This window comes from Octopus bimaculoides, chromosome Z (genome assembly GCF_046866305.1).
Source record: "Octopus bimaculoides isolate indiv1 chromosome Z, ASM4686630v1, whole genome shotgun sequence".
In the NCBI taxonomy this organism is placed as follows: Eukaryota; Metazoa; Mollusca; class Cephalopoda; order Octopoda; family Octopodidae; genus Octopus; species Octopus bimaculoides.
In genome coordinates this window covers 47,198,254-47,217,660 of record NC_142944.1, presented here as the reverse complement: position 1 = coordinate 47,217,660, position 19,407 = coordinate 47,198,254, and the positions used below count along the sequence as shown (strand labels likewise).

At 37.6% G+C, this 19,407-nt stretch overlaps 1 pseudogene; it reads right to left on the bottom strand.

Moving 5' to 3' along the window:
* Positions 1-16,345: 16,345 nt before the first annotated feature.
* LOC128249615 (tubulin alpha-1C chain pseudogene) overlaps positions 16,346-19,407 on the bottom strand; it is a 19,961-nt pseudogene continuing 16,899 nt past the window's right edge.

Here is a 19,407-nt window from a genome sequence, read left to right as displayed (position 1 = left end):
TGTGAAAAGATATACTTCGAAGAAGGTACAGCCATCGGTATCAGTATCGCTAGCGATGTGGCTAACCTGTTATGATATGATGGGATAAGAGACTTAAAGAAAGATTAGTAGAGATATCCATAGCCCTGCCAATTTATTCCTGCTATGTCGATGATTTCAACATAGTGGCTAAAGTACCCCCACAAGAGCGTATCTATGAACTAGAAGCTTGCACTATGGAAAGTATCCAACAAATAAATGAATCCATCCACCAGAGTATTAAGGTAATAGTAGATTACCCTAACAAGCACCCTAACTATAGGCTACCTGTCTTAGACACAGAACTCTGGCTGGAAACTAAAAATAATAAGGTCTAGACCCTTCGTTCCCACTATGCCAAACCCATAGCCTCTAAATACCTGGTTCACAAGAAAACAACTATAGCGGACAATGCCATGCTTAATATCCTAATAGCGGACTTGGTGAGAGTGGTGAGGAATGTATCTTGCATGTGTGACTCAACAGAATTGGAAAAACACATACAACACTTCATCCACCGCATGCAGTTCCGTGGCTACAGCCAAAGGGGCAGGATTAGAGTGTAACATGTAGCCAGGACAAAGTACAAGACAATCGAAGAGAGTTTTGCAAATGGGATCTGCCCGCAATACAGGAGTTAACGGTTACTCAAAATTCAATCTCATTGCATTGTGCGAAAGTACATTTATATGTGTGTAGGTATCTCAAGATTCGTTTGGAAATTCTATTAATGATCTTCTCGTTAGTCCTCAGAATAGACAGGGATTCCTCGGAGCGGAGACGGCATCTCCTGGAAATTATTTTGTATGGTTTCGCGTACGCACTTTACCATGAACCAATTAATGCTGTACTTCATTTTATCAACCTTCAGTTGCCGTACAAAATCTGCCGAAGATGTTGAAAGTCTCTTATTGATTGTCTTAAAGCTGGCAACATGATTCTTAAATGAATCAGCCAGCCGTCTGCCCAATGAAAACATACGACCCTCCCCTTGTGTCACAGTACATTTATATACAGTTGTTGAGTGTCCCACCCATGAGGAATCGATGCTACATGTATAGAAACAATTGTGATTAATAATATATTCTCGGTTATTCCATCTTCCGTCTTTCACTTTCATTTGTTATATACCTAACGATCATTTTGAAAGTGACCGTGCTTTACCAGTAAGTTACCAGGTGTAAACCATTCGTTTTATAATCTATTATATAAATATATATGTATATATATATATATATATATATATATATATATATATATATATATATATATATATATATATATATATATATATATAATTACTAGCCTGATAGACTCCGCTATGTCAAGATGGACTTATATATTCTTCCTCACATTTGGATTTTTATGTATGCTCTCTCCCACTTGGATTTGATATGTTGCCACATTTATAATATGTCTTTTTTCTGCATTTTCGTGCAGCTGAAGATTGCTCTTCATATTGCATTTAAGGTAATGCTCGCATTACTTAAATAAATTGAAGTAGCATGAAACGTGCGTACTGCAATCACTTTTGAAATCCGTGTTGCTTATTGTTTGATATATATATATATATATATATATATATATATATATATATATATATATATATATATATATATATATATATATATATATATATATATATATATATATACATATATATATATATATATATACATATATGCATATATATATACATATATATGTGCATATATATATACATATATACATACATATTTATATGTACATATATATACATATATATATATGTACATATATATACATACATACATATACAACCCACCTCCCTCATAATCCCACTCCGGACCTATTTTGGTCAATTTTTCTTTTTGCATTTCAAAACCATGGGAAGAGCATTTTCGGTGAAAAAAATAAGAAAAAAATTGTTAATATTTTCAGAGAGAAAAGTGAGTGATTTAAGGGTGATTTGGCTGTTGTTTCTAGCATATCCAAAGACAACCCTCCTCGTTCCTTTATCACTCTCGCATGTATTTCAGTATTTCATCCCCCCCCCTTAAATACATTTATAAGCTATAAAAAAGGAGATTTGAGAAATTATGAATTTTTTGCAACCCCGCTCCCTGCCAGCGATTGTTTCGATTTAGAAATTAAAATACTGGAGAGCCTGAGAAGGTCATTGCTGCCATTTATCCGCAGTGATTAAAAAAAATTACGGAGATGTACTTGCATAGCAAGTGACTTGATCTGAGATGGTGTCTGAACCAAAAACAATTGCAGCATGGAAAATGTTTGTAAACCATTCAAGAACACACAAAAACAGTTAGTTTCATTTCAACATTTAAATTCCATTCGTGTCAAAATATTTTTGTCGCTTTGAAACCGCGACATGTTCGCTGATAAAACTTCACAAAAGTGATGCAGCATGAAATTTTGTTAGTGAACAGGTCGCGGTTTCAAAGCGACGAAAATATTTTGACACAAATGAAATTTAAATGTTGAAATGAAACTAACTGTTTGTGTGTGTTCTTGAATGGTTTACAAACATCTTCCATACTGCAATTGCTGTTGATTTAAAAAAGAGTTATGTAAACAACAATTCATTTTAATAGCATACTTTTCGGCTAGAAATTTTTTTTCTTACACACACACACACACACACACACACACAGAGCTTCGCTTGATTCAGGTGGGAGTAAAAAATTAGATTACAATTTCTTTTCTTTTCTTCCACCAATAGACTACGCGTGTGTTACTTCGGCATCATCACTCCGATAAAATGTGTTTAATGGAAAAAATATTGAAAAAACATCAATACATGTGAGAGTGAAAAGGGAGGGTGATTTGGGTTGTGTTAGAAACAACAGCAAAACCTCCCTTGAATTTTCACCTTTTCCTATGAAAATATTTACAATTTGTTTTTTTCTTTTACCGAAAGGTTCCTCCCGTGGTTTCTAAGTTAAAAAAGGAAATTGGCGAAAATCGGTCCGGATAGTTATTATTGTAAGGCTTATAGCGTTCCAAACAGCCATAACAATAAAATCACTTTAATTTTTTTTTTTACAAAATATATACGGGTGTTTTAAAAAATCTTCATTCAATAAATAATCTTTTTGCATTACGAATACATTAATAGAATAAACTGTCGATTTTCCAAATAGCGAATTATAACTTGAAATGGAAATATTAAAAGAGAAACTGAGAGACTTTGCAAATGAAAATGAAATACTCCACAATGAATGCAATGAATATTTAAATTTGTGAAGAATTGGAAGCAGTGAATGCAATGAATATTTAAATTTGCGAGAAATTGGAGTTAAAAAATTCAATAAACTTGAGAAATTGAAATTACAGGAAATTTTTTAGGACATGAATTTATAAAAATATTTCCAGACTGTCAATCCTTTAATAATTGCTTTCTTTTAGTACTTTTAGTACTTTTAGTAATTGTTATATACCTAATTAATAAGCAGCTTTCTCCATTATAATATAGATGTGCCTAAGCATGTTCCAAAAATAACTGCTTCTAGTATTATAACTATTTAATTATATGCAATACTTTTCATTTATTTATGTGTATTGGACAACTTTTTCTTTATTCTCCTCCCACCTTTACTCTTATACTTCTCCGTATTATCCAATGGTGATGGTAAAAGACAGTATGAAAGCATAAAAGAGCGAGATTTTGAAGGGATAACCAGTTATTTTTGATTTTATATTCGATATTTTAACTAATGTATAACCCCAGTCCCTAAATGTTTTTTGCTTTGCCCTTGTGCTATCCCCTCGGTGTCACGGCCTGTGATAATAAATAAATAAATAAAAGAAATTAGTTGTCTTTGATTTAATGTTCGTTTTTTTTTTTACAACTTTAACACCCCTATAGCTACAAATGGTTAAACTTAATGGAAGAGTTCATACATAGGTTTTTCACCGTCATAAGTTTCTGCTTACGGAACATCTTAAATTTAAATTTGTAAAGGAACAAATGAGGTGTCATTTGAATTCAAGTACAGTACTACCTCAATTTTTTATTGTCCACAAGGGGCTAAATATTGAGGTTTCACATTACAAAAACAATACAAAACATATAATCGGGGAAATAAAAAAAAACCCAAAAGGGATCGAGCAAGGAATAAAAAGAACGAATGAGAATATGAAAAATGATAAAATGAGGCGCAATACCCACTCGATCCCCGAAGTTGAGTGGTTACATTTAGACATTATTATGGACAGTTTTTTTCCTTTTTTAAAAATACAAGATGTTCATATCATATTTTATATATTTTAAAAAAGATTTTGTAACTCTTTATGTTCTTTCTAAGCAGCACCACGACACCTTGGTTCAAAGATCTAGGTATACTCCCATTCTGCTGTTAGTTGCTGTAGACGCATGCTAGTAAGTGCCCAAACAAGTCTGGCATACTTTGATATAGCTCGTAGGGTAGACCATCCAGTCTCGGGGGCTTGTCCCAGTCACAGGCCGATAAAGCCTCCTCCACTTCCACAGCTGTGATCGGTCCCTCACAGCACTCCGTCTTTTGCACTGAGAGGCGCTGTAGACCGGCGAGAATGTCTGTGAATATCTCTCCTTGTCCGGCCCTCCGCGTCACCGAAAAGCAGGTGAAATTCCCGTGAAAGACCTTACACATCTCCCCGGGTTCGTTTACCGAACGCCCATTTGTGTCCGACAAAGACCTTACTGTGGCATCATTGTCACGTTGTGCTTCTACCACACAGGCCCATCCGGCAGTGTGAATTCCTTCTTGTTCCATTGCACGTAACATAGCTCTGACAATGTAGCCCTCGTATTTGGCCTCTAGGTGTCGGTTGAGCGCCAATCTCGCGGCCAAAACTTGCGACGCATTGGCAGATTCCAATGCTTCCTTTAGTGCCTTAACTAGATCCCTTTCTATTCTATTTCTCTTAGCAACTATCTCTTTACTAAATCCAACAGACTCAAATTTTATGGCTCTTTTGAGGGCATACCACCATTTCTTGTTAATAATGGAACTGGATAATGCCCTCAACACTAACTGTCTAATCCGGCTCCTGTACTCCTCACTAATCAAAATAAAGACTTGTTGAGTTTCCAGTAGTCAGGACCCTGTATACCTAATGTAGCCTACAGGTCACAAATTTGTGATCGCTGTAGATGACGTGATGAAATTGTGGACACTTAACTAAATCTTTATCTTTATTCCTAACAGTTATCCTAAGTAAGATCTAGTCGACGTGTCGCTATTAGACCACTTCCACAGTGGAGCGTGCGAGAAGCCTAGGCTGTAGCGATTTGTTAGTCGAAAACGACTGAACAGCTTGCTGAGGCATGGGTTTCCCCCCCTATTTGAAATCGACCCCACACAGTCTACTCGCGCATCGCAAATTACATTGAAGCCTCCTAACCAAACTAGTGTGTGCCACGTTCTTAGAAAATTCTCTAGGCTTCTAAAATGGTCCTACTGTCCAGTACTAAAAGGAGCATAAACAGCCACTAGCCTGGTCTTACTACTGTTGCACATCACATCAAGGACCTCCAACCTGCCCTCTGGGTCTACAACGATTCTTCTTTCTTTAACGCCAAACCCTTCCCGAGTGGAATCATAACACCCACCCGATGTTGACACGGAGAAGTGAATTTCTCACAGCCATTTGAGGAGGAATGAAAAAGCCCTTAATCCACTCAGTTTGGTTTCGGTAGTAACTACCAGATCCAACTCGTGCGAACTGAAATTATTAAGGTGGCGATCTTGCTTCCATTCCGACCCCAGGCCGCGTACATTTAAATACGCTACGTTGAGAGAGAACATAACGGGTAATTACCACGGGTGGAGATGAGGTGGCAGTCCAATCTAATCCTTTATCCGGGCCTTACAGGGTAAGACCCTCAAAGGTCTGGGGAGTGGAGTCCTTTCTTAGGGAGCCAGAAGGGTCACACACACACACGCACACACACACACACACACACTCACACACACGCTCATACACACACGCACGCGCACACGTACACGCACGCACGCGCACACACACACACACACACACACACACACGCAAACATATATGTATATGATAGACATGCGTTGTATACATAATTCATATCACACAGGTTCACCAATATATGTCTTCACCTACATTAGTTTCTCAGTATTCATTGTCAATCTGTCCCGCTAATTATTTCAGTCATGATGCATTTGTTTTCTTTTTAGGTAAGCAATAACTTTAGAGTTTAAACAAACAAACAAAAATTAATGAATAGGTAACTAAATAAATAAATAAATTGCAAACATACCTGTTTGTTTTTCCTTTAATATAAACTCTCACGCTTCACTGAATGCTGTTCGCACATAATACGACTTTTACCAGTGTATATTATACGTGTGGAGGGGGCAATGGCCCAGTGGTTAGGGCAGCGGACTCGCGGTCGTTCGATCGCGGTTTCGATTCCCAGACCGGGCGTTGTGAGTGTTTACTGAGCGAAAACACCTAAAAGCTCCACGAGGCTCCGGCAGGGGATGGTGGCGAACCCTGCTGTACTCTTTCACCACAACTTTCTCTCACTCTTACTTCTTGTTTCTGTTGTACCTGTAATTCAAAGGGTCAACCTTGTCACACTCTGTGTCACGCTGAATCTCCCAGAGAACTACGTTAAGGGTATACGTGTCTGTGGAGTGCTCAGCCACTTGCACGTTAATTTGACGAGCAGGCTGTTCTGTTGATCGGATCAACTGGAACCCTCGTCGTCGTAACCGACGGAGTGCCAACTCTATATTATACGTAATGTGTTTGACAGACAAAATAGATCAGGAAGGCTTAAATGAAGATGTAGATCAATTTGTAAAATGTATTTATAGCAATATAGATACTTAATCTCAGATATATATATATATATATGTATGTGTGTGTATACAGACACACACACATATACACACTCACATACCCATACACACACAAACAAACACACATACACACACATATGTCTTTGCTTATCTGTATCTTGTTTTTCCGTCTTTCTTCTTTCAATCATTGGATTTGGTTATGCTGGGACACCCCTTGGTGAGATTAGTTACTTGGATGTAACACCATTAGATAACGTTAACGGTTTAAAGCAGAATTATATACCATATACTGTCCTAATATTAACAGTTATATTAACTTTATTACATAGTATTACTTTTATTTCTAGTGAAGTATTCATATATATACAGCACCATTACATAGCATTAATAGCCTTATTGAATACGACAATGCGTTGTGTTCTTGAGCAAAACAATTAATTTCGCATTACTCCAATCCACTCAGCAGACAAAAGAAAAAAAAAAAGTCCTGCAACTAACTGGCATCCCGTCCACTGTGGGGGGAAATATATACATGAGGGGTTTCTGATAAAGTTCTTGGCTTTGAGTAAAAGAAAGGAGGAGGATCAGTTAATTATGATTTTAATCAACATATTCCCCTCTCAGATTCACACACTTTTTGCATCAGCCATTCAGGTTTTCTAAGCCCTGTATAAGGACTCGGAAGTTTGGGCCTTCAACCAGGCTTTTCGCGAGACCCTTAATGCTAGGAAGTTTTCAGCACCCCCTTTTGTGTGTGCGCGCATGTATATATATATATATGTATGTATGTATATATGTATGTGTGTGTGTGTGTGTGTGTGTATGTGTGTGTGTGTGTGTGTGTGTGTGTGTATGTTTGTGTATACGTGTGTGTATATACACACAAACACGAGTGGGTGCTAGTCAACTTGTAGCCACTCTCGAGCATTTCTAGACGTCATCCCTTATTCAGTTTTCAAACAAACTGAATGCGGTTTCTTTAACAATGATGGTCCAACCCTTAGTTACATTTTGAAATTAAATAAGGGGAATTTTAAAATACCAAAAAAAAAAAAAAATTGGGTCAAAAATGGGAGAGTAAGCCGAAAAAGAAAATCTCTAAAACTGAGTGGTACATGTTTCAGAAATGTGGAATATTATAACACTTAAGATATATTTTGCAGCATAAACAAAACAACCATATTTAGCTCACAGTTAGATGAGTGCTCTTGAAAAGCAATGTTTGTTTCTTGCTTATGTTTGCTTCGCCAAAGATCGTCATTTGGTTCACTACCTGTTATTTGTAATACAAGGAGAAGCAGGTACAGAAGAGGAGTCAGTATTTCGGTTTTGAGCAATAGACGGAACACTAAAGATGGTAAATTGTCATCGTTGCTTCATCAGTTTATTGAAAATGCTGTAGCTAGTGTTTAGACACGTTACAAATAACCTGTGTGGTGGACTTAACAAATCATTGAACACTGTTATCACAACAGTAAATAAAACCAAAGCAAATGCTCTCAATTCCCTTCTGTTTCAACAGCTCTGTGTTGAGAATGATAAAGATTTTAAACTTTTGTTGTTGTATATAGAAGTTCGATGGATGATAATGGGAAACCGCCTGGAATATTCTATTCCCCTTTTTAAGTTGTTGAATTCTTGCAAGATTCTAATTCTGTTTTCTTGTGATAAACTAAGAAACATCAAGGACGACTAACAAAGCTCAGTGGAATTAATTTGCAACTGCAAGGAAATGAGCTTAAACTTCATCAATGTAAAACCAGCCCTCTCCAAGTTTCTGCCCAAGTTAAAGTTATTTAGATGGAGCACAAGCCGTCATCAGGTTTCAGAGCTTCTCTGAATTGGAGATGGAAAAGTGCATACCAGAATATGATATTCAAATATATTGTTTACACCTGGATGAGCTGTACAGAAACATGTCTAACAGACTTCAGGATATTTATCTTTGCTTAAAATACTAGTTTAGGTGATTGGTAGATATTAGTAATGAGATAAGAAGAAAAGTAGTTCAGGCTAAAATGACCTCAGCTGAGGTCAAAGTTTAAAAATATCATATCAGGATTTTTGATTGCAAAAGGACATATCTGACTGCTACTCTGCACTATGGGACAAAGTGAAGATGTATGCCTCTCCAACATCATATTTACTCTGCACGCATAACCGAAAGCAGGGTATTGCAATCGCTGGTTTCTCTGTGTATTTCAAAATGCTGGAAAACGGCTGAACTAATTTTCATTACATTTGGCAGAAACACTCATTGGGTAAGTGGCTCAAAATGATGAAAATTTGGTTTGATTTTCATTAAAAAAATCGAACTTACAAATTTCCCGAAAGCAAGTGATCATATTATTTGGTTCACTTCCTCATATGAATCGATCCTCGTCTGCGTGTTTATAGATCATGGTGGAGCTATGCGCGTAGACACGTGTACTTACGTACATACATACATATACGACTGTGTGTGTGCGTGTGTGCGTGTGTGTGTGTGTGTGCACTGATGGATTCAAGGATTTAGTTTATTTACAGTTTGTTTTTTTAATTTCACCGGAGAATAGATATCTCTAATGGTGATACGTAAAAAAAAAATTCCAATTCATTTCAAAAGGATGGGTAAGCAACACATTGTAAGCCAAACTATAATTTGCGAAGAAATTTATCTCCACGCAGGGTCTACATCGGCCCTCCGATGCCTTTTTTTTTTCATTTGTAGAGTGGGGCTTCGGTGCAGATACCTAGCTTGTTTATAAGCAAGGAAACAAACTGAAAATAACTGAATGCGGTGATGTAAGATTACCTCTCAGTGTCACTCATTTGATGTCGAAAAGCTGATATCCCTGCACAATGGTCATCCATCACCGGAAAAAAAATGAAAAAGAAAACAACGTAGTTACAAGTGATATGTAAATTTTCTCTTTTATGTTGTAAAATTAGCAAAATAATGGGTTAATTAAGTTAAGTTTTATTTGTGAAATATAGTTGTTTTGAATTTGCAGTAGAAAGTGATCCGTGTTTATGATGATATAGTGTGACCTGGAATCCAAGCGGGTGGCAGTCCGAAAAAGTTTGAGAATTGATCTAAGCGGAACACTTAACGAGTTAAATTCTTTGGTATTTTAAATTTCAGTGATTTTGTTATTTAATCCTTTTATAATACGAGGGGGACTCAAAAAGTAATTCCATTTAGTTTAGGACAGGTATAATTACCAACACAGGAACATATATCTTACACCAAAATGAAGCTGGTCCTCTGTGGATCACATCCCTACTTTTCAACATAGTCACCGTTTCTCTCAATAGCAATACTCCACCTTTGAATGAGAGCATGTATCCCTACCCCGTAAAATTCTGTTGACTGTTCTTTGAGCCACTTCTTCACTACAGTTTTCACTTCCTCGTCACTGGTCTATCATCGTCACTTGTCTATCATCTCTTCGGATCCATGAAAGAGGGTTTGAGAGGCAAACATTATTCCAGTGACGGGGAAGTGAAAACTGTAGCGAAGAAGTGTCTCAAAGAACAGTCAACAGAATTTTACGGGGCAGGGATACATGCTTTCATTCGAAGGTGGAACATTGCTATTGAGAGAAACGGTGACTATGTTGAGAAGTAGGAATGGGATCCACAGAGGACCAGCTTCATTTGGATGTATATGCTCCTGTGTTGGTAATTATACCTGTCCTAAACAAAATGGCATTACTTTTTGACTCACCCCCATATAATTAGTTTTACGAGGAGGCGAGCTGGCAGAAACGTTAGCACGCCGGGGGAAATGTTCTGCGATATTTCGTCTGTCTTCACGTTCTGAGTTAAATTCCGCCGAGGTCGACTTTGCCTTTCATCCTTTCGGAGTCGATAGATTAAGTATTAATTGCGTGCTGAGGGTCAATCTAATCGACTGCTCCCACTCCCCAAAACTTTGGGAGCCTTGTGCCTAGAGTAGAAAAGAATATAATTGGTTTTACAGGATTTCCAGTTTATAAGCGTCTTTAACTACACCCAAAAGTTCTGGGAATTTTTTCGGTTAGAGCCAGATCGTTTGTCTATTTAACTAGCTCCGTACGCTGTGAACAGATCATACATGAATGGCACACAACTAGTGGCCATCGCATCCGATTAGGTATATTGCTAAGTGCTCGATATCTGGCAACTGGTTTACATGATCAAGCAATTATTGTTTACTTGTCATAAAAGCATTGATAAATGTAGAGTAGTACTTTTACACCTTTTAAGATTTTATTAATCACCGCCGAAAGTTTATTCACCCAACAGTGGTCTATATGGACCGCTTTAAGAAACGACGATTTAGACTGTAACACAACTAAACAGGTATTCGGTATTATGTGTAGCAGACCGTACAGTCTAGTACAATATCTCTACAATCAAACACTGTTGACTTTGTTAATCATCATAATATCTGGTTTGCGGTGTTCGGTTTCATAGTCACATTGTACCATAAAGTCCCATAAAATCTTGGCGTGGTCATTTTCTACAACATACCCCTCCACCCTGATATTTCCTTCCCATTCCCTATCAGGATGTTAAACTGTCCTACTATCTTTGCGTGGCATCCCTTAATCTTTTTTTTTTTATCGAATAGCCCTACACACTGTCTGGGCCCCGTGGTTTTCAATTGCTCATACGTTTACTTCTTTATCGAATTTTGTTCTCCGTAATTGTAATTTCTGAATAAGTGTTTCGGATATACGGTGGTTCTCTTCAGATCTTTCAACATTTCTGTTGTGCTTTCCCCTTTTATTCCAAATATTACCCCAAAACTTTTTACATTACTGTTCAATTGGGATTAACTCTTCTATTTCTAACCTTCCATTAATTTCCTGTTAGAATTTCTTTTGGTCTATCCTGAAGAGATTGTTTTGTCGGAATTGTTTAATTTGCAGCTCATACCTGGATACCTTAACTTTCTTTGAAATTACACTTTGTTTCAGTTCTTCAAATAGAACGAATGTTCCTGTGTTAAATTGTTTCCTCAGTCTATCATATTTCTGTTCCTTCCTAAATTCGTCTTAAATTTTTCACTTCGGTATTGAAATGTCTTTCACGAGTGTTTCAATGTTTTGCAACATTCGTCTTTTCCACCATGGCTCGGTGTGCTTTCGTTTGGTATTTCTTGTCGATTTGTTTGTGTCTACCCACCTTATTGTCTGCCACTATAATACTTGCCACCTTGAGCAAATTAATGGCCTCAGTAAGGTTAGTTGTATGGATGTACTTCAGGACTTCATTCACTTTCAATGTCTCCTGCTTTAGGTTAAAATTATCAGCCTTCCTTTGACTTCAGATATAATCATTGTCTTCTCTTATAAGTCTTACTATTGTCCTGCCGCGCAGTGTTTTTTTTTGTTCTCGTGTAGGTTTTCTTGTTTAAGCACGTTCAACAAGAGTGCATCGTAAGCAGTATCTTATGTTGCACATCTTCAAATCTTCCACTCTTGATATCAGGAACCCTTCTAATTAACTCATACTCTAGATCCGTTCGGTCTTTCTTTCTTTCTAATCGCTCTAGCTTGATCGCATATTCTCTGTTTAGTTGTTTCAAATATTTCCCTTCCTTTCCATTGTCTCAGCAACTTTCGTCTGTATCCTCTGGTAGGTCTTGTATTTTCAACAACAGTGTTACTCATTTACCTGTTTGCTTTAACTCAGTCTTGCTCTTTGACTAGCAGACGCTGGTTGACGACTGAGCCCACCCTGCTACACAGCGGCACTTACCGGATGTGTCAACTTCACCATTGTTAGTTCCAGTATCATTCACGTCGTTATTTACTATATCTGTATTTCGTATCTTTCTCTCCAGTTTCAGGCATGTGTTTTAAGGTTTCACCTACCAGTGTATTCTTCATAACAGCATCCATAACGAGATCTCCCCCAACGATAAAGGACTTCTGTAATCCTGGTTAAATTTTGGAGTTTCTGTCTCTCAGGTATGTTGAACTCAAGACTAAATAGCTCCACCTTCCCATGAAGCATATGCTTGTTAGCCCATTGCCGGGACCCTCACCGGTGCACAGAGTAGACCTGGGAACAAATATGGTTAAAAAGTGGTTCCACACTGCTCAAAATCCTAGAAATTCCAAACTAGAACCCGACTATCAGACGCAGTTTAAACTCATATTCAAGACTATTCAGTTTAAAGTCACACCTCGGACTATTCTTATTCAGGTGACGTGTAAGGCGACGAACTGGGTGAATCGTTTATCAAGCCGGGCAAAATGCTTAGCGTATTTTGTCTGTCATTACGTTCTGGTTCCGACGAGGTCGACTTTGCCTTTCATCCTTTCAGGGTCGATAAATTGGATACCAGTTGAAGACTGGGGTCGATGTAATCGATTTACCTCCTCTCCACCAAATTTCAGGCCTTGTGCCTTTAGTACAAAGGACTATTATTATTATTAAGGCGAATTGGTGGAACCTTTAGCGCATCGAGCAAAACATTTACGACATTTTTGCAGGCTCTTTATATTCTGAGTTAAAATATAATCGAGATCATCCTTTCTCGGCCGATAAAATAAAGGCCTAGCCGCCGAGGATGACTTTGTCTGTCATCCAACCGGCTTCGATAAAATAGTTATCAGTTGAGTATTGCCAAAATTTGAAACTAATACACAGCGGCTACAAGTTATCCATGTAGTAGTCCTCTTGTTCTGTAAAAAAAAAAAAAAACGATAATAATTCGCATATATATATATATATATATATATATATATATATATATATATATATATATATATATATATATATATAATCATCTACTATAATAATACTCTTATGTTTTTCTCCGTCACAACATATAAATGAGAAAGGAAGGGGTGATGGCAAACTGGCAGTGGGATGATGGAAATTCTGCTTTGTAAAAAAAAAAAAATCAAACTGCGTTTCAACTCTGTGTGAGTATATGTGAGTGCATGTAAAAGGAGGTGTGTGTGTTTGTGAGTGAGTGAGTGAGTGTGTGTGTGTGTGTGTGTGTGTGTGTGTGTGTGTGTGTGTGTGTGTGTGTGCGTGCGTGCGTGCGTGCAACGGAAGTGCGATGGTGAACATTCAACCCCGAAAAGAAAAATCAAACAGCGTTTCAACTCTGTGCGAGTATATGTGTGTATATGTGTGCGTGTTTGTATGTTTGAACCAGCACCCTCTCGAGCTCAGTCACAGAGAATGGCATCTCATACCTGTGAAAATGGTGTAGGATTTGTACACATCTCTTCCCTGACACATTGAAGCAATTATTCAAGCTAAGGAAGGCTACATGAAATATTAACGATGCACTGTAACTTCTTGAAATGAATATTATGTAATAACTTTCCATTATAGACATATTTCTGTTTTAAAACACTCTATTTTGATTGATTTACGTGAGAAGGCCAAAAACCTTTGCACGGCCATTTTTGGTGGTCGTCTCGCATCTTCCCCTCTCATTCAGAAACCCTACTACTAAATATAACGATTATGTATGGAAATAACTCAAACAGGGTCAATGTTTCATCTATCAAAAACGCAATGCGAAACATTCACTCAGAAGTTGGCAATTAATAGAAATTTACAATAATTTAAAATGGCCGAAGACTTTTGCACGGTACTGTATATTATTAATGACGTCCTTAAAACTCCAAGGTTCGACTCGATGATGAAACTGTTTACTTGTTGATAACAACTTATTTTCCCTCTTAATTTTCCACAGTTTTCCTTGTATGTAATGAGAATTGGCTATTTTTTGAAAGTTTTCTGGTTATTAAATATTTGAAATACAAGGTACATAGGTTAATGTTAAAAGGATCTAAAAAAAAAAGATCACCAGATATCTCGAAAAACTTCGATATACTTCGTAACTTTCGCTGAGACAAAAATGCTTAGTTGTAGTAGTATTGCCGTTGCTAGCATTAGTAAAAAGGCAGCGATCTAGTAGAATCGTTAGCCAGACAAATGCTTAGCGTCATTTCATCCTGCGTTCAAATTCTGCTACTTTGCCTTTCATCTTTTAGGGGTCGATAAAATAAGTTCTCTTCGCAATAATTCTAGGCCTTGTACACTATAGTAATAAAAATTATTTAAGGTGTCTTGCTGGCAGAATTGTTATCACACCGGACAAAATGCCAATATGCATTTTGTTCGTCTTTATGCTGTTGAAACAGAGTCAGGTCGAATTTGCCACTCGCAAATTCAAGGTTGATAAAACAAGTACCAACTGGGTTACTGAGTTCGTTGTAATCGACGTACTCCTCCCCTCACACTCGCTAACCTTTTACCAAAAATAATTTTTAAAGGCATTGACTAATACAGAATTTGTCCCGTCCTTGCTTTTTATCCATTAGGCATGCGACTGATTCACATACGGGGACAAAATCTGGTTTCATAAATTAAATGGGAAAAATGACTCGATGTTTTATTAATGTTTTAAAGAAATACGAAAAAGTTATTTTAATTAAAATCATTTATTTATTTCCAATATGCAACGCTAATTAAAATATAATGCGATTTTAATATTTTATGTCAAAGCAATTAGGTATTGAAAGCAAGAGAGTAAGTGAGTGAGTGATTGATTGAGTGAGTGAGTGATTGAGTGATTGAGTGATTGATTGAATGAGTGAGTGAGTGAGCGTTTGAGCGATTGAGTGTTAGAGTGATTGAGCGTTTGTGTGAGTTCTCTCTCTCTCCCTCCTTCTGTCTCTCTCCCTCCTTCTGTCTCTCTCCCTCCTTCTGTCTCTCTCCCTCCTTCTGTCTCTCTCCCTCCTTCTGTCTCTCTCCCTCCTTCTGTCTCTCTCCCTCCTTCTGTCTCTCTCCCTCCTTCTGTCTCTCTCCCTCCTGTCTCTCTCCCTCCTTCTGTCTCTCTCCCTCCTTCTGTCTCTCTCCCTCCTTTTGTCTCTCTCCCTCCTGTCTCTCTCCCTCCTTCTGTTTCTCTCCCTCCTTCTGTCTCTCTCCCTCCTTCTGTCTCTCTCCCTCCTTTTGTCTCCCTCTCCCTCCTTCTGTCTCTCTCCCTCCTTCTGTCTCTCTCCCTCCTGTCTCTCTCCCTCCTTCTGTCTCTCTCCCTCCTTCTGTCTCTCTCCCTCCTTCTGTCTCTCTCCCTCCTTCTGTCTCTCTCCCTCCTTCTGTCTCTCTCCCTCCTTCTGTCTCTCTCCCTCCTTCTGTCTCTCTCCCTCCTTCTGTCTCTCTCCCTCCTTCTGTCTCTCTCCCTCCTTCTGTCTCTCTCCCTCCTTTTGTCTCTCTCTCCCTCCTTCTGTCTCTCTCCCTCCTTCTGTCTCTCTCCCTCCTGTCTCTCTCTCTCCTTCTGTCTCTCTCCCTCCTTCTGTCTCTCTCCCTCCTTCTGTCTCTCTCCCTCCTTCTGTCTCTCTCCCTCCTTCTGTCTCTCTCCCTCCTTCTGTCTCTCTCTCCCTCCTTCTGTCTCTCTCCCTCCTTCTGTCTCTCTCCCTCCTTCTGTCTCTCTCCCTCCTTCTGTCTCTCTCTCCCTCCCTCTGTCTCTCTCCTTTCCTTTGTGTCTCTCCCTCCCTCAATCTCTCTCTCTCTCCCTTTGTCTCTCTTTCCCTTTGTCTCTCTCTCCCTCCCTCTGCCTGTCTCTCAAGATTTTATCTCCTTTTCTATATCAGTAATGTTTTTCACAATCTTTCTTCAGCGAAATCGCACCTTCACTTGCCTCAGAGAACTCTCCTTCCTCCATACCTTCACCAATATACTAGTGAATAAAAGCTCGCTCGGCAAACATTAAATCAAACTTATGGTTAAAGACGGCCCATGCTTCAGCAATAGCTGTCGTATTGCTCAGCATACACAGGGCCCGCTCGACCTTGGCCATGTCTCCTCCAGGGATAACAAATAGGAGTTGGTAATTAGTATGAGCTTTAAAGCTTGTTGGGCACCAATGCACAAACAGGATGCATTTTCCTTTTTAAATGCTGCAATAGCATTGTAAAATATATTTCGAGACTACATCACATCAGAATAACAGACAAGCCATTTACTTTCCACGATGAGGTTTACATTTAATCATCTGATTACAGGTTTCAAAACAAGCGTTTGCTATTTCAGAAACGGTTAATGTTTCTTGGTACGTTTTCTCAACCGATTTTAAAGGTGCATAATTAACCAATAGGAAATGAATCCGCGGGTAAGATACCGATGTTGTTTAAAACTCGTTCAGATCAACATTAAGAGACCCATTAAACCTTAAAGAGGCAGTAATGGACTTCACTACTTGAGCTACAGGTTGGATACTCAAAATATTTTTTACAGGTTTTATAAGCTGCTTCATTGTCGACCATAAAAGCGCAACCACTGTACTCTAAAGATGCGTGAGTGGCTAGAATCAAGTTTTGTCTTTTTACCGAAATGAACAGCCAGAGATGTAAAACCAGAATCATTGACACCACCACTGGAACTGTGGAAAGTCAAGAAGCCTTGGAAGCCAGAGCATTCTTCATTCTATTCAAGAAACTGGTTACACACACCAAATCAATGATTTCCTTCTCAATAGAGTAGTGACTTTTTTCTTGGTTATTTCATGCGCCTTCCTTATAACTGAGATGTTGATCCAACTGGAATAACTGGGGCAATGTACCACCGCATATTTGATCTGGAAAATAAGATACTGAGCAATAATCACATCGAATAAAACCGTTAATATCTATATACAAATTGAAAGATTGTTCTTATAACATAAAATGTAGAGATAACTGAATATTTCAAGGTATAACTTGCTTCCTCAGTTGTTCAATAGAATAAAAGTCTCAATTCCATGACAAGACTTTTCCAGTAGTTTCATGTAATGACATGAACTTAATTCCACAGAATAAATTGCGAATAATGCTTACGTTGAAATAACGGATAAATTTACAACACAATTTCACTAATCTACTCACAATTTGCTGATTTTATAGTCAGCACATTTTACTGCTGTTATCAGTTCTGTTGTACATCACAATTTTGAAATGTCTTCCACTAAGAAAATATATATCTAGCAGTGTAAAATTAACGGTGTTTGGATATATATATATATATATAAATTAAGATAAAAATTCATACTTACCAACTACCGTGGGGTCTAAATCAACAAGTATGGATCTAAATCAGCTCCTAAAAGAACTTTATTAACTCTTGTAGACTCTTCAAATGATATCTAACCATTTGGTTGTATACCATGTGCTAAACAATCTAGTTCTCAGCAAGTGTTGTCAGTTTGGATTCTATCCGGTCCAACATGAATGCTGATGGTTTTCTCTCTAGAGTTAATATATTAGAAACTAAAGAAAAGGCGGTAAGCTAGCGGAAACGTTAACACACCGGGCGAAAGGCTTTACGGTATTTCGTCTGCCGCTACGTTCTGAGTTCAAATTCCGCCGAGGTCGACTTTGCCTTTCATCCTTTCGGGGTTGATTAAATAAGTACCAGTTACGCATTGGGGTCGATATAATCGACTTAATCTGTTTGTCTGTCCTTGTTTGTCCCCTTTGTGTGTAGCTCCATCGGATAAAAGTGGAAATCGAACTTATTAGAAATAACAGAAGAATTCCTTCGTATCTTATCCTATCGATACGTATATCACGCGAAGTCTAAATTTAGACAAAAAGGACAGGATAACTGGAATACCTTTAGAATACCTTTTCGTAATCTCCTGGGGTTAAACAAAGATCATACAAAAGCACAGAAAAGAACATTTACAATGATTCTTCGGGGAACTGAAATAGCTGAAAATTCACCTTTCCGGGTGCTAAACAATAACAGATATATATATAAATTCAATCGAATTCATAAATTCAATCGAATTATTCGACACACACAAATAGCTAGACAACCTCCATGCATAGATGTGTGTTTTAAGTTTGCTGTTCAATTTTTCATTTCAATACCACGTTACGACATTTTGTGTGTCTTCAAGCATAGCTGGGACTCAACCTTCTAAACAGAAATGGCTTTAGTGGTAGCCCTGTGAACATCCGTGAAATGTACTGTATCCCCAATTAGATAGTCCAAGTTTGTCAAAAAAGATCACTCATTGGTTTTCTTGAAAATTACGTAAAAAGGTTTAAAAAGATTCCCAAACAGTCAGCCACTTACATGGTAAGCTACAAATGGTTAAATTTAATGGAAGGTTTCATATATATATATATATATATATATATATATATATATATATATATATATATGACTAATTTCACCAATTAATAACCAGAAAGAATAGAAATATGGGAGCTTAAAGGATTTGAATGATGAAATAAGGTTAAAAAGAAATATTTTAGCGATAAACCTTGAAGGTGACATATTTCATTATTATGATTTGAGGTAGTTAACATACGACGTTGTTGAAAATATCTTTTTCAGAAGCTTCAAGTTTTAAACGTGAAATTATTATTTACCCCCTGCAATACTTTATTCAGGTTATGTTTTTGACTGTCGTAAGTTTCTGCTTACGGAGCATCTCAAATTTAAATTTGAAAAGGAACAAGCAAGGTGCCATTGGAATGCAAGTATTTTCAAATGATGTTGAATTAGTCTGCTTTTATTTTTGAATATGAATTCAGTTCACAAACTGGCGGAGGTAAACAATATGCATACCACATGTTCTCGGTGTTAC